The sequence below is a fragment of the Oncorhynchus mykiss genome, chromosome 17 (genome assembly GCF_057628025.1).
Source record: "Oncorhynchus mykiss isolate SJ-2025 chromosome 17, ASM5762802v1, whole genome shotgun sequence".
In the NCBI taxonomy this organism is placed as follows: domain Eukaryota; kingdom Metazoa; phylum Chordata; class Actinopteri; order Salmoniformes; family Salmonidae; genus Oncorhynchus; species Oncorhynchus mykiss.
Window position 1 is genome coordinate 74,373,992 of NC_143038.1, and position 17,346 is coordinate 74,391,337.

At 41.0% G+C, this 17,346-nt stretch overlaps 1 protein-coding gene across 1 annotated transcript in view; it reads right to left on the reverse strand.

Annotated features, from left to right (window-relative positions):
- Positions 1–17,346, reverse strand: part of LOC110493301 (metabotropic glutamate receptor 7) — a 358,957-nt gene that overhangs the window by 42,391 nt on the left and 299,220 nt on the right. The window lies entirely within an intron of this gene.

Sequence of the window (17,346 nt, forward strand, 5' to 3'; positions counted from 1 at the left end):
AACGGTCAGAGAGAAGCATGGAGGTGGTGGGAGGATTAGAACACAGAACTGTCAGAGAGAAGCATGGAGGTGGTGGGAGGATTAGAACACAGAAATGTCAGAGAGAAGCATGGAGGTGGTGGGAGGATTACAACACAGAACTGTCAGAGAGAAGCATGTGGGTGGTGGGAGGATTACAACACTGAACTGTCAGAGAGAAGCATGGAGGTGGTGGGAGGATTAGAACATAGAACTGTCAGAGTGAATCATGATGGTGGTTGGAGGATTAGAACACAGAACTGTCAGAGAGAAGCATGGAGGAGGTGGGAGGATTAGAACACAGAACTGTAAGAGAGAAGCATGGAGGTGGTGGGAGGATTACAACACAGAACTGTCAGAGAGAAGCATGGAGGTGGTGGGAGGATTACAACACAGAACTGTCAGAGAGAAGCATGGAAGTGGTGGGAGGATTACAACACAGAACTGTCAGAGAGAAGCATGGAGGTGGTGGGAGGATTAGAACATAGAACTGTCAGAGTGAATCATGATGGTGGTTGGAGGATTAGAACACAGAACTGTCAGAGAGAAGCATGGAGGAGGTGGGAGGATTAGAACACAGAACTGTAAGAGAGAAGCATGGAGGTGGTGGGAGGATTACAACACAGAACTGTCAGAGAGAAGCATGGAGGTGGTGGGAGGATTACAACACAGAACTGTCAGAGAGAAGCATGGAAGTGGTGGGAGGATTACAACACAGAACTGTCAGAGAGAAGCATGGAGGTGGTTAGTAAAGTAATATCCTTTCCACGACACTTTAAACACAGAAGATCTCTGCTTAACATATAACCAACATGTGTATCTGTCTCTCTGTGACCACCGATAACGTTGACTACAATTACAAAGTTGGCCATGTCTTTACAATTGTTACAAATATGCTTCAAATTAAACCGGAGGTGACTGCATTAAAGACAAATACAGTATACATAGGCCTTCCCAATATTGAGTTGGCCCCCCCAAGGTGTCGAAAGCATTCCACAGGGATGCTGGCCCTTGTTGACTCCAATGCTTCCCACAGTTGTGTCAAATTGGCTGGATGTCCTTTTGGTGGTGGACCATTCTTGATACACATAGGAAACTGTTGAGTGTGAAAAACTCAGCAGCGTTGCAGTTCTTGACACACTCAAACTGGTGCGTGTCGTGGAAATGTCCTCTATTTACCAAATCATGGGAGCAAACCACAACACAAGTCAGAGTTAGATATCAAAGTTCATCTTTAATTATATGAGCTCTACTATATATATGTGTAACATGTAGCGTGGTGGGTGTGGCTAGCTCCTACTATAAATGTGTAACGTGTAGCGTGGTGGGTGTGGCTAGCTCCTACTATAAATATATAACGTGTAGCATGGTGAGTGTGGCTAGCTCCTACTATAAATGTGTAACATGTAGCGTGGTGGGTGTGGCTAGCTCCTTTTCACTATAAATGTGTAACATGTAGCGTGGTGGGTGTGGCTAGCTCCTTTTCACTATAAATGTGTAACATGTAGCGTGGTGGGTGTGGCTAGCTCCTACTATATATGTGTAACGTGTAGCATGGTGGGTGTGGCTAGCTCCTACTATAAATGTGTAACATGTAGTGTGGTGGGTGTGGCTATCTCCTTTTCACTATAAATGTGTAACATGTAGCATAGTGGGTGTGGCTAGCTTCTTTTCACTATAAATGTGTAACATATAGCGTGGTGGGTGTGGCTAGCTCCTTTTCACTATAAATGTGTAACATGTAGCATGGTGGGTGTGGCTAGCTTCTTTTCACTATAAATGTGTAACATGTAGCGTGGTGGGTGTGGCTAGCTCCTTTTCACTATAAATGTGTAACATATAGCGTGGTGGGTGTGGCTAGCTCCTTTTCACTATAAATGTGTAACATATAGCATAGTGGGTGTGGCTAGCTTCTTTTCACTATAAATGTGTAACATATAGCGTGGTGGGTGTGGCTAGCTCCTTTTCACTATAAATGTGTAACGTGTAGCTTGGTGGGTGAGGCTAGCTCCTACTATAAATGTGTAACATATAGCGTGGTGGGTGTGGCTAGCTCCTTTTCACTATAAATGTGTAACATGTAGCGTGGTGGTTGTGGCTAGCTCCTTTTCACTATAAATGTGTAACATGTAGCATGGTGGGTGTGGCTAGCTTCTTTTCACTATAAATGTGTAACATGTAGCGTGGTGGGTGTGGCTAGCTCCTTTTCACTATAAATGTGTAACGTGTAGCTTGGTGGGTGAGGCTAGCTCCTACTATAAATGTGTAACATATAGCGTGGTGGGTGTGGCTAGCTCCTTTTCACTATAAATGTGTAACATGTAGCGTGGTGGTTGTGGCTAGCTCCTTTTCACTATAAATGTGTAACATGTAGCATGGTGGGTGTGGCTAGCTTCTTTTCACTATAAATGTGTAACATGTAGCGTGGTGGGTGTGGCTAGCTCCTTTTCACTATAAATGTGTAACGTGTAGCTTGGATCCCTGCAGTGTCAAAGCTGAATGTACAAGCAGATTGACCAGGTCTATAAAAGGATCCCTAGGGTCGGTCTCAGATTCATGGATATTGCTCCCAAATAGCATCCTATTCCCTAAATAGTGTAATACTTTTGACCAAGGCCCTCTGGTCTAAAGTAGTGAACTACATAGGGAAAAAGGTGCCATTTGGGATGAAGCCCTTGCTTTATAGATTCATGGGCATTTCTGTTTTCCTTGCACCTCACAGCACCACATCTCCAGAGTGAGAATGGTGCAAGAAGTCACAGGTTGAGTCACACTGAGAAGATAACAGTTGTGGAGATTGGGGCCCAGAGGGTCTGTTCGGGGGACATCTCAGTACTATCTGCACATGATGCCGTTTACATTCCAAATGGCACTTTGTGCAAATCAGAGGGAATGAAAACAGGAAGCATTGAGTTGATTTTTAAACTGATGACACATAAAGGAGAGGGATGATCTGAACTTTCAAATCAATACCTGGCATTTACTGGGAGACCAGACCTATAGAGACTAGACCTATAGAGACCTATAGAGAGTAGACCTATAGGGACCAGACCTATAGAGACCAGACCTAATAGAAGGAGACCAGACCAATAGAGACCTATAGAGACCAGACCTATAGAGACCAGAACAATAGAGACCAGACCTATAGAAACCTATAGAGGCCAGACTCATAGAGACCTATAGAGACCAGACCAATAGAGGCCTATAGAGACCAAACCTATAAGGACCAGACCTATAGAGACCAGACCAATAGAGGCCTATAGAGACCAAACCTATAGGACCCAGACCAATAGAGACCAGACCTATGGAGACCAGACCTATAGAAGGAGACCAGACCAATAGAGACCTATAGAGACCAGACCAATAGAGACCTATAGAGACCAGACCTATAGAGGACCAGAACAATAGAGACCAGACCTATAGAAACCTATAGAGACCATACTCATAGAGACCTATAGAGACCAGACCAATAGAGGCCTATAGAGACCAAACCTATAGGGACCAGACCTATAGAGACCAGACCAATAGAGGCCTATAGAGACCAAACCTATAGGGACCAGACCAATAGAGACCAGACCTATAGAGACATATAGAGAGAGACCAGACCTATGGAGACCAGACCTAATAGAAGGAGACCAGACCAATAGAGACCTATAGAGACCAGACCTATAGAGACCAGACCAATAGAGACCAGACCTATAGAAACCTATAGAGACCAGACTCATAGAGACCTATAGAGACCAGACCAATAGAGGCCTATAGAGACCAAACCTATTTTTAGACCTTACCGGACTTTTTTCTCCACTACAACACCGGATTCCTGCTGTAAGCCCTGGACCATTACTCCGGATCATCTCAGCTAGTTAGCTGCTACTGAGTAGCAGCACTACTCAGCACTGAAGCTGAGCCACGCCCATCTGAGCCACGCCCATCCCCCGGCCTGCTCAGTGGACCCTATGATCGCTCGGCTACACAGCTCATGCCTCCTGGACTCTTCACTAACACGACTAGAATCCCCTACACCACCGGATTCTCGCTGTAAGCTCTGGACCTTTCCATCGGATCATCGCTGCTAGCTAGCTGCTACTGAGTGGCAGCAGTGGCTAACTCTCCTGTCCCGAAGCTAGCACCAGTTAGCCTCGAGCCAGACGCATCTCCTGGCTAGCAAACAAAATTACTCCAGCTACAATACCTCTTTTGCCAACTGGCCTGGACCCTTTGTCGACACGGAGCCTCGAAGATCCATCACGACTGGTCTGCTGACGTAATTCCATCCCTTTGTGCCCTCAATCGGTCTTTGTCGGACGTCGGTGCAGAAGCTTCTACTTGCCCCGGCCTGCTAACTTTTCTTGAACGCTGTGTCTCCCGCTTGCTAGCGAATTAACGACAACTTAGCGGCTTCCCTGTTTCATCTATTACTGTTCACTGGACCCTATGATCACTTGGCTACATAGCTGATGCCTGCTGGACTGTTCATTAATCATGGTACTCCATTTTGTTATTTTTTTGGGGGATAGATATCATTGTTTTAGTTTACTGCAGAGCCCCTAGTCTCACTCAACATACCTCAGATACCTCTTTTGTCCCACCTCCCACACATGCGGTGACCTCACCCAGCATAACTAGTGCGTCCATAGGTGCAACCTCTCTTATCGTCACTCAATGCCTGGGCTTACCTCCACTGTACTCACACCCTACCATACTCCTGTCTGTACATTATGCCCTGAATCTATCCTACCATGCCCAGAAATCTGCTCCTTTCATTCTCTGTCCCCAAAACATTAGACGACCAGTTTTGATAGCCTTTAGCCGCACCCTCATCCTACTCCTCCTCTGTTCCTCGGGTGATGTAGTGGTTAACCCTGTATGTCCCCAGGCGCTCTCATTTGTTGACTTCTGTAACCGTAAAAGCCTTAGTTTCAACCATGTTATCATCAGAAGCCATCTCCCTTAGTTTGTTTTACTCACTGCTTTTGCACACTCCGCCAACCCTGATGTCTTTGCCGTGTCTGAATCATGGCTTCCTAAGCCACCAAAAATTCGGACATTTTCATCCCCAACTACAACATTTTCCATCAAGATAAAACTGCCAAAGGGGGAGGAGTTGCAATCTACTGCAGAGATAGCCTGCAAAGTTCTGTCATACTTTCCAGGTCTATGCCAAAACAGTTCGAGCTTCTAATAAATAAAAAAAATCTCCCCAGAAATAAGTGTCTCACTGTTGAGAGATAGACCCCCATCAGCTCTCTCACTGTTGTTATAGACCCCCATCAGCTCCCAGCTGTGCCCTGGACACCATATGTGAATTGATTGCCCCTCATCTATCTTCAGATTTCGTTCAGCTAGGTGACCTAAACTGTGAAATGCTTATTAACACCCCGGCAGTCCTACAATCTAAGCTTGATGGCCTCAGTCTAACACAAATCATCAAGGAACCCACCAGGTACAACCCTAAATCCATAAACATGGGCACCCTCATAGATATTATCTGACCAACTTGCCCTCCAAATACACCTCTGCTTTTTTCAAGCAGGATCTCAGCGATCACTGCCTCATTGCCTGCATGCGCTATGAGTCTGCGGTCAAACTACCACCCCTCGTCACTGTCAAACACTCCCTAAAACACTTCTGCAAGCAGGCCATTCTAATTGACCTGATCCGGGTATCCTGGAAGGATATTGACCTCATCCCGTCAGTAGAGGATGCCTGGTTGTTCTTTAAAAGTACTTTCCTTAAATAAGCATGCCCCTTTGAAGTAATGTAGAACTAAAAACAGATATAGCCCTTGGTTCACTCCAGACCTGACTGCCCTTGACCAGCACAAAAACATCCGCAATATACAACTTTTCAGGGATGTCAGGAACCAATACACGCAGTCAGTTAGGAAAGCAAAGGCAAGCTTTTTCAAACAGAAATGTGCATCCTGTAGATCTAACTCCAAATCGTTTTGGGACACTGTAAAGTACATGGAGAACTAGAGCACCGCCTCCCAGCTGCCCACTGCACTGAGGCTAGGAAACACTGTCACCATTGATAAAACCACGATAATCGAGAATTTCTATAAGCATTTCTCTACGGCTGGCCAAGCTTTCCTCCTGGCTACCCCAACCCCGGCCAACCGCACCTCACCCCCCACAGCTACTTGCCCAAGCCTCCCCAGCATCTCCTTCACACAAGTCCAGAAAGCAGATGTTGTGAAAGAGCTGCAAAACCTGGACCTGTACAAATCAGCTGGGCTAGACAATCTGGACCCTCTCTTTCTAAAACTCTCTGCCACCATTGTTGCAATCCTACCAGTCTGTTCAACCTCTATTTCGTATCGTCCGAGATTTCCAGAGATCGGAAAGTTTCCGCGGTCATCCCCCTTTTCAAAGGGGGTGATACCACAGAACCAAACTGTTACAGACCTATATCCATCCTGCCCTGCCTTTCTAAAGTCTGCGAAAGCCAAGTTAACAAACAGATCATTGACCATTTCGAATCCCACCGTACCTTCTCCGCTGTGCATTCCGGTTTCCTAGCTGGTCACGGGTGCACCTCAGCCACGCTCAAGGTACTAAACATATATCATAACCACCATCGATAAAAGACAGTACTGTGCAGTTGTCTTCATCAACCTGGCCAAGGCTTTTGACTCTGTCAAAAACCATATTCTTATCGGCAGACTCAACAGCCTTGGTTTCTCAAATGACTTCCTCACCTGGTTCACCAACAACTTCTCAGATAGAGTTCAGTAGGTCAAATCGGAGGGCCTGTTGTCTGGGCCTCTGGCAGTCTCTATGAGTGTTCCACAGGGTTCAATTCTCAGGCCGACTCTTTTCTCTGTATATATCAGCGATGTCGCTCTTGTTGAGGGTAATTCCTTGATCCACCAGACAACACCATTCTGTATACATCTGGCCATTCTTTGGGCAACAAACCTCCAAACAATCTTCAATGCCATACAACTCTCCTTCCGTGGCCTCCAACTGCTATTAAACGCAAGTAATACTAAATGCATGCTTTTCAACCGGTTGCTGCCCGCACTCGTCTGCCCGAATAGCATCACTACTCTGGACGGTTCTGACTTTGTGAATATGTGAATATGTTTGTGAATATGTTGTCCACAGAATATGTGGACAACAACAAATGCCTAGGTGTCTGGCTAGACTGTAAACTCTCCTTCCAGAATCATATTAAACATCTCCAATCCAAAATTAAATCAAGAATCGGCTTCTTATTTTGCAACAAAGCCATCTTCACTCACGCTGCCTAACATACCCTCTTAAAACGGACTATCCTACCGATACTCAACTTTGGCGGTGTCATTTACAAAATAGCCTCCAACACTCTACTCAGCAAACTGGATGCAGTCTGTCACCTTAGCCCCATATACCACCCACCACTTCGATCTATATGCTCTCGTCGGCTGGTCCTCGCCACATATTCGTCGCCAGATCCACTGGCTCCTGGTAATCTATAAGTCTTTGCTAGGTAAAGCTCCGCCTTATCTCAGCTCACTGGTCACGATAAGAACACCCACCCGTAGCACTCACTCCAGCAGATATATCTCACTGGTCATCCCCAAAGCCAACACCTCCTTTGACTGTCTTTCCTTCCAGTTCTCTGCTGTCAATGACTGAAACAAATTGCAAAAATCGCTGACGATGGACACTTATATCTCCTTCACTAGCTTTAATAAGCATCAGCTATCTGAGCAGCTAACCGATCGCTGCAGCTGTACACAGCCCATCTGTAAATAACCCATCCAACTACCTACCTCATAGTAGCCCATCCAACTACCTCCATTCTTTTGCACATCAGTATTTCTACTTGCACATCATCATCTGCACATCTATCACTCCAGTATTAATTTGCTAAATTGTAATTACTTCGCTACAAGGGTCTATTTATTGCCTTACCTCCTTACTTCGTTTGCACACACTGTATATATATTTTTATATTGTGTTATATACTGTACTTTTGTTTATCCCATGTATAACTCTGTGTTATTGTATTTTGTTGCACTTCTTTGCTTTGTCTTGGCCAGGTCACAGTTGTAAATGAGAACTTGTTCTCAACTGGCCTACCTGGTTGAATAAAGTTTAAATACAAAAATACGATAGTTACAACTACTATAGTTACAACTGCTATAGTTACAACTACTGTAGTTACAACTACTATAGTTACAACTACTACAGTTAACACTACAATAGTTACCACTACAATGGTTACAACTACTATAGTTACCACTACCGTTACAGTTACAACTACTATAGTTACCACTATTGTTACAGTTACAACTACTATAGTTACCACTATTGTTACAGTTACAACTACTATAGTTACAACTACTATAGTTACAACTACTATAGTTACAACTACTATAGTTACAACTGCAGTAGTTAGTTACAACTACTATAATTACAACTACTATAGTTACCACTATTGTTACAGTTACAACTACTATAGTTACAACTGCAGTAGTTACAGTTACAACTGCTATAGCTACAACTATTATCGTTACAACTACTACTGTTATAGTTACAACTACTACTGTTATAATTACAACTACTATTGTTATAGTTACAACTACTATCGTTACACCTACTATAGTTACTATCATTACAACTACCGTCGTTACAACTATAGTTACAACTACTATTGTTATAGTTACAACAACTATTGTTACAACAACTATAGTAACAACTACTATAGTTACCACTATTGTTACAGTTACAACAACTATAGTTACAAACACTATAGTTACAACTACTATCGTTACAGTTACAACTACTACCGTTACTACTATTATAGTTACAACTACTATAGTTACTATAGTTACTACTATAGCTACAAATTCTATCATTACAACCACTATAGTTAAAACTACTATAGTTACAGTTGCAACTACTATAGTTACAACTAATATCGTTACAACTACTATAGTTACTATAGTTACCACTATAGCTACAAATTCTATCGTTACAAACACTATAGTTACAACTACTATATTTACAGTTGCAACTACTATAGTTACCAATATCGTTACAGTTACAACTTCTATAGTTACAACTACTATAGTTACTATAGTTACCACTATAGCTACAAATTCTATCGTTACAAACACTATACTTACAACTACTATATTTACAGTTGCAACTACTATAGTTACAACTACTATAGTTACAACAACTATCATTACTACTATTATAGTTACAACTACTATAGTTACTATAGTTACTACTATACCTACAAACTATATTGTTACAAACACTATAGTTACAACTACTATAGTTACAGTTGCAACTACTATAGTTACCAATATCGTTACAGTTACAACTTCTATAGTTACAACTACTATCGTTGCACAGTTAGAACTACTAAAGTTACAACTACTATCATTACAGTTACAACTACTATAGTTACAACTACTATAGTTACAGTTACAAACACTATAGTTAGAAATACTATCATTACAGTTACAACTATAGTTTCAACTACTGTAGTTACTACAGTTTCATCTACTGTAGTTACTATAGTTACAACTACTATAGTTACAACTACTATAGTTACAACTACTATCGTCATAGTTACAACTCCATAGTTACAACTATATAGTTACAACTCCTATAGTTACAACTCCTATAGTAACAACTCCTATAGTTACTATAGTTACAACTACTATAGTTACAACTACATAGTTACAACTCCTATCGTTACAACTCCTATAGTTACAACTCCTATAGTTACTATAGTTACAACTACTATCGTTACACCTACATAGTTACGACTCCTATCGTTACAACTCCTATCGTTAAAACTCCTATAGTTACAACTCCTATAGTTACAACTCCTATAGTTACTATAGTTACAACTACTATAGTTACAACTACTATAGTTACAACTATTATCGTTACATCTACTATAGTTACAACTCCTATAGTTACTATAGTTACAACTCCTATAGTTACTATAGTTACAACTACTATATTTACAACTACTGTCGTTACAACAACTATAGTTACAGCTACTATAGTTACAACTACTATTGTTACAGCCACTATAGTTACAACTACTATCGTTTTAACTACTATAGTTACTATAGTTACAACTACTAAAGTTACAACTATTATAGTTACTATAGTTACAACTACTGTAGTTACAACTAGTATCGTTACAACTACTATCATTACAATTATTATAGTTACTATAGTTACAACTACTATAGTTACAACTACTAAAGTTACTACTATTATAGTTACTATAGTTACAACTACTATTGTTACAACTATTATAGTTACTATAGTTACAACTACTATAGTTACAACTACTATCGGTACAACTACTATCATTACAACTATTATAGTTACTATAGTTACAACTACTATAGTTACAACTACTATCGTTACAACTATTATAGTTACTGTAGATACAACGACTATTGTTACAACTACAGTACGGCTCCTGAATGGCCCAGCGGTCTAATGCACTGCATCTCAGTGTTAGAGGCATCAATACAAACCCTGTTTCGATTTCAGGCTGTATCACAACCGACTGTGATTGGGAGTCCCATTGGGCGCAGTTCAATTGGCCCAGTGTCATCTGGGTTTGGCTGGAGTAGACCATCATTGTAAATAAGAATTTGTTCATAAGTTAAATAAAGGTTATATTTTAAAAAATCCTCTCAATGTAATTGAAGAATTCATAGAATCAAACCAATTCTGGGAAAAATGCCAAACAACAAAACAAAAAATGATCTATCCAAAACGGAGATGTATGGATTAACCACTTCTCCAATCATTTTGGCTCTATACCAAAGAATAAACTGCAAAAACATATACGTGATCGAATACACATTTTAGAATAAACTTTTAAAGACCACTAGAACCCACTGGATTCTCCAATTATATTGAATGAACTACAGGAAAAAATACAAACAACCCAACCCAAAAAGGCCTGTGGAGTTGATGGTATCCTAAATGAAATAATAAATTATACAGACCACAAATTCCAATTGGCTATACTGAAACTCTTTAACATTCTCCTCAGCTCTGGTATCTTCCCCAATATTTGGAACCAAGGACTTATTACCCCAATCCACAAAAGTGGAGACAAATTTGACCCCATTAACTATTAACTGGGATATGCGTCAACAGAAACTTTGGGAAAATCCTCTGCATTATCATTAACAGCAGACTCGTATATTTCCTCAGGGAAAACAATGTACTGAGCAAATGTGAAATTGGCTTTTTACCATATTACCATACGACAGACCACGTATTCACCCTGCACACCCTAATTGACAAACAAACAAACCAAAACAAAGGAAAAGGCTTCTCATGCTTTGTTGATTTCAAAAAAGCCTTTGACTCAATTTGGCATGAGGGTCTGCTATACAAATAGATGGAAACTGGTGTTGGGGGAAAAACATACGACATTATAAAATCCATGTACACAAACAACTGTGCGGTTAAAATTGGGAAAAAACACAGCATTTCTTTCCACAGGGCTGTGGGGTGAGACCAGGATTCAGCTTGAGCCCCACCCATCTACACTATCAAAAGGAAAATAAAATTAGACATTCCAATTAGGATCTGGCTAAAAATACTTGAATCACTTATAGAACCCATTGCCCTTTATGGTTGTGAGGTCTCTGCATGCAGAATTCTGCAAAAATATCCTCCATGTACAACATAAGACACCAAATAATGCATGCAGAGCAGAATTAGGCCGATACCTGCTAATTATCAAAATCCAGAAAAGAGTCATTAAATTCCACAACCACCTAAAAGGAAGCGATTCCCAAACCCTCCATAACAAAGTCATCACCTACAGAGAGATGAACCTGGAGAAGAGTCCCCTAAGCAGGCTGGTCCTGGGGCTCTGTTCACAAACACACCCCACAGAGCCCCAGCACAGCAACACAATTAGACCCAACCAAATCATGAGAAAACAAAAAGATAATTACTTGCACATCGTTACAACACCATATATTGCCATAATATGACATTTGAAATGTCTCTATTCCTTTGGAACTTTTGCAAGTGTAATGTTTACTATTCATTTTCTATTATTTATTTCACTTTGGTATATTATCTACTTCACTTGCTTTGGCCGTGTAAACAAATGTTTCCCATATCAATAAAGCCCCTTAAATTGAATTTGTGAGAGATAGAGGGATGGGGGGAAGTAGTGGGCTGCCTGTGGCTGTGGAGATGAGAGTGTGTGATGGAAAGAGAGAGAGAGAGAGGGCAGAGACCCAGACTTCATCAGATAAATTGGAAATGCAGATATTGTCACGGCCGTCTAATGAAGTAGACCAAAGCGCAGCGTGGTGAGTGTACATATTCCTTTTTATTAGGATGACGCCGACAAAAACAACCGTGAAGCTTAAAACTTCTTATGGCTGCAGGGGCACTATTGAGTAGCTTGGATGAAAGGTGCCCAGAGTAAACGGCCTGCTCCTCAGTCTCAGTTGCTAATATATGCATAGTATTATTAGTATTGGATAGAAAACACTCTGAAGTTTCTGAAACTGTTTGAATGATGTCTGTGAGTATAACAGAACTCATATGGCAGGCAAGAACCTGAGAAGAAATCCAAACAGGAAGTGACAAATCTGAGGTTGGTATATTTTCAAACCATTCCCTATTGAAATCCCATTGCGATATGAATGAATATTCACTTCCTAGGGCTTTCACTAGATGTCAACCGTCTATAGAAATTTGAATGAGGTTTCTACTGTGTTGTGGGACTGAATAAGAGGGCAATGAATCAGACTACTGGCAGAGAGCCTGTTCCCGGTCATGCGCATTCCACAAGATATCTTCCTGCGTTACGTTCCTCCTCAAGACACAAAGGAATTCTCCGGTTGGACATTTATTGAAGATTTATGATAAAAACATCCTAATGATTGATTCTGTACTTTGTTTGAAATGTTTCTTCGACCTGTAATATAACTTTTTGAAGTTTTTGTCCGAAAAAATGGTCAACCAGCACCAGCGTTTGGATAGGTTTGACAAACGGGCTAACAAAATAAGCTAATTAGACATAAATAAATGACATTATCGAACAAATCAAGCATTTATTGTGGACCTGGGATTCCTGGAAGTGCATTCTGATGAAGATCATCAAAGGTAAGGGAATATTTAGCATGTAATTTCTGGTTTATTTTTACTCCAAAATGGCGGCTAAATGTATTATATTTCTGAGCGTCGTCTCAGATTATCGCATGGTTTGCTTTTTCCGTAAAGTTTTTTTAAAATCTGACACAGCGGTTGCATTAAGGAGAGGTATATCTATAATTCCATGTGTATAACTTGTATTATCATCTACATTTATGATGAGTATTTCTGTTGAATCGTTCTGGCTATGCAAAATCACTGGATGTTTTTGGAACTACTGAACGTAATGCGCCAATGTAAACTCTGATTTTTTTTTATATAAATATGAACTTTATCAAACAAAACATACATGTATTGTGTAACATGAAGTCCTATGAGTGTCATCTGATGAAGATCCTCAAAGGTTAGTGATTAATTTTATCTCTATTTGTGCTTTTTGTGACTCCTCTCTTTGGATGGAAAAATTGCTGTTTTTATTGTGGTTTGGTAGTGACCTAACATAATTTGTTTGGTTGTGCTTTCGCTGAAAAGCCTATTTGAAATCGGACACTGTGGTGGGATTAACAACAAGACTACCTTTAAAATGGTATAAAATACATGTATTTTGGAGGAATTTTAATTATGAGATTTCTGTTGTTTTGAATTTTGCGCCCTGCACTTTCACTGGCTCTTGTCATATCATCCCATTAACGGGAATGCAGCCCAAAGAGGTATTAAGGGCTATGTGTCACAAACATAGTTAACTACCCACCGAAGGAGGGAAAAGGGCTACTACTAAGTATGATTCCCAATCAGAGACAACGATAGACAGCTGTCCCTGATTGAGAACCATACCCGGCCAAAACACAAAAATAAAGATACATAGAAAACTAAACATAGAATGCCCACCCCACATCACACCCTGACCTAACCAAATAGAGAAATAAAACGGCACTCTAAGGTCAGGGCGTGACAGTACCCGTTGACCCGCGTTGACCCGCGTTGACCCGCGTTGACCCGCGTTGACCCGCGTTGACCCGCGTTGACCCGCGTTGACCCGCGTTGACCCGCGTTGACCCGCGTTGACCCGCGTTGACCCGCGTTGACCTGTTTAAAGGTCTTACTCACATCGGCTACGGAGAGCGTGATCACACTATTGTCCCGAACAGCTGATGCTCTCATGCATGCCTCAGTGTTGCTTGCCACGAAGCGAGCATAGAAATAATTTAGCTCGTCTGGTAGGCTCGTGTCACTGGGCAGCTCGTGGCTGTGCTTCCGTTTGAAGTCTGTAATAGTTTTGCAAGCCCTGCCACATAAGACAATCATCTGAGCCGGTGTGGTACGATTCAATCTTAGCGCTGAATAATTTTGAACACCCAATTTTTCAAGTTTTTGATTTGTTAAAAAAGTTTGAAATATCCAATAAATGTCGTTCCACTTCATGATTGTGTCCCACTTGTTGTTGATTCTTCACAAAAAAATACAGTTTTATATCTTCATGTTTGAAGCCTGAAATGTGGCAAACGGTCGCAAAGTTCAAGGGGGCCGAATACTTTCGCAAGGCACTGTATTTTTAAATTCAAAATAAAAAAAAACTACGACAACATAACTAACAAAAACTGGTCACAACTCCTGCAGCACTGTCAGATGCTGGGTCAATGGTAGCCTTCGAGGGGACTCCTATGGTGGGTACACCTATAGCTCATCTTATTACTGCAGACTACTTTATCACTGACCTCAACCCAGAGTCTCCCAGAGCATTCACAGTCAGCCCACAGACACTCCTATCAGATCACAGCAAAACCACACTATACTTGAACAGAACTATGATCAATCATGAGGCATCAAAGAGAAAGGACCGGTTTAATTGTCACGTCCTGACCATAGAGAGACCTTATTTTCTATGGTAGAGTAGGTCAGGGCGTGACTGGGGGGTTTTCTAGTTATTATTTTCTATGTGGGGTTCTAGTTTAGTTTTTCTTGGTGTTTGGTATGATCCCAATTAGAGGCAGCTGGCTATCGTTGTCTCTAATTGAGGATCATATTTAAGTAGCATTTTTTCCACCTGTGTTTGTGGGATATTGTTTTGAGTTGGTGTATGTTGCTTAGTTACGGTTTGTTTGTTTCTTTCTTTGTTGTTTTGTGCGTTTCTAATAAATAATATGTTGAAACCATATCGCGCTGCAGCTTGGTCCGATTATTATTCCAGCGAACGTGACAATAAAATTAAAGAAATGCTAGAGAGGAAAGGAAAGTAGTGTGGAAATCTACCAAAAAACTATTAAAAACAACTAAAAACTAAAAAAAACAAAACAACAACAATATTCATTCCTTTTCTAGACAATTTCCTTGACAAAAGGTTTCACTGTAATAATGAAGGTGTAAACCTGGACCTAAACAGTATATTTGACCTCTTAACTTCCCTATCAAATCCCCCCGAAAAATGAAAGCAGACAACCTAAGAAAATTAACAACAATGAACAACTAATCAGATAATTACTTGACACATTGTAAAATAATTTACAAACAAACCAGAGCAAACTACAATGCAATTTGGCCATTAACAGAGAGTACACAGTGGCAGAATACCTGACCACTGTGACTGACCCAAACTTAAGGGAATTAAGTCTCAGTGAACATAGCCTTGCTATTGAGAAAGGCCGCCGAAGGCGGACCTGGCTCTCAAGAGAAGACAGGCTATGTGCACACTGCCCACAAAAACGAGGTGGAAACTGAGCTGCACTTACTAACCTCCTGCCAAATGTGTGACCACATTAGAGACACATATTTACCTCAGGTAACACAGACCCACAAAGAATTTGAAATCAAATCCAATTTTGATAAACTTCTATATCTATTAGGTGAAATACCACAGTGTGCCATCACAGCAGCAATATTTGTGACCTGTTGCCACAAGAAAAGAGCAACCAGTGAAGAACAAAAAACATTACTTGAACTTGTGTACTTGAACTACTTGCACATCCTTACAACACAGTATATAGACTTAATATGACATTTGAAATATCTTTATTCTTTTGAAAATTCTGTGAGTGTAATGTTTACTGTTCATTTTAATTAGTTATTTACCTTTTGTTTATGATATATTTAACTTGCTTTGGCAATGTAAACATATATTTCCCATGCCAATAAAACCCTTTGAAGAGAGAGAGACAGTGAGAGAGAGAGATGGGATGTGTGAGAGATGGGTAAAAGAGATCAGTAAGAGAGATGATGAGAGAGGCAGTTTAGAAAAGGTAGAAGAGAGTGATAAAAGAGAAAGAACTAGAAAGATGAGAGTGCCACTGATCGATGACAAAGAGAAGAGATGGAAGTGAGAGAAATATCATCAGAATCACTCTCATCATCACCACATGTAGAAGTTTACAGGACAAAGGAAGGGAAGCGTAGACTCTAGACTGTAGGCTTCCTCCCAAGTGGCACCTAAGTCACTATAGTGCGCACTACTTTTCACCAGATGGGGCCCATGTTAAAAGTAGTGCACTATATATGGAATAGGGTACCATGTGGGATGCATTCTAGGATTCATGAACTGCTACAGAACCGCTACCAGTGATATTTCTGATGTTATTATCTGTGTCCCCGAGTCTCTCTGCCTGCAACAGCTAATGAAAAACGACCTAAAGGTCTCCCCGAGCTAAAGCCGGGGGGGGGGGGGGGGGGGGGGCGTCCCAAATGGCACCCTATTCCTTATTCAGTGCACTACTTTTGACCGGAACACCTACGGGCCCAAGTGAAATGTAGTGCACCACTTAGGGAACAGAGTGTCATTTGTGACGCAGTCCTGGCTGTCAGAACCCCTCGGTGGCAGCAGCATATCCCTGTGCAGTGGCGCAGACACACATTGCACTCTTATTCACTCCTTTTCCACAGACAAGTACACTGAAAAGTAGGCCACTTCAAGAAAAAGATAGACATTTTGCATGGCACTGGAAGGGAGACCAAGCGTGAATGCTTTTAGAATGTTTTTTTTGGGGGAACAGATTTCAATCAGTCCAGTCCGTCACGCATGATGACGACATGAATGCTGTCGTGTTTGTTTGTCATACATGTAAAATGTTAGAGCTGTGTGAATCGTGTCACAATCTCATTGTTGTCATGTCCTCTTACGGTTTTTCCAAGCTTTGATTACCAGGGGCTGAAACACAGCTACCGCACCTTATAATGAAACACGTTTAAATTATGCAAATGTTAAAATACTTTATCTAAATAAATCATCTTGATC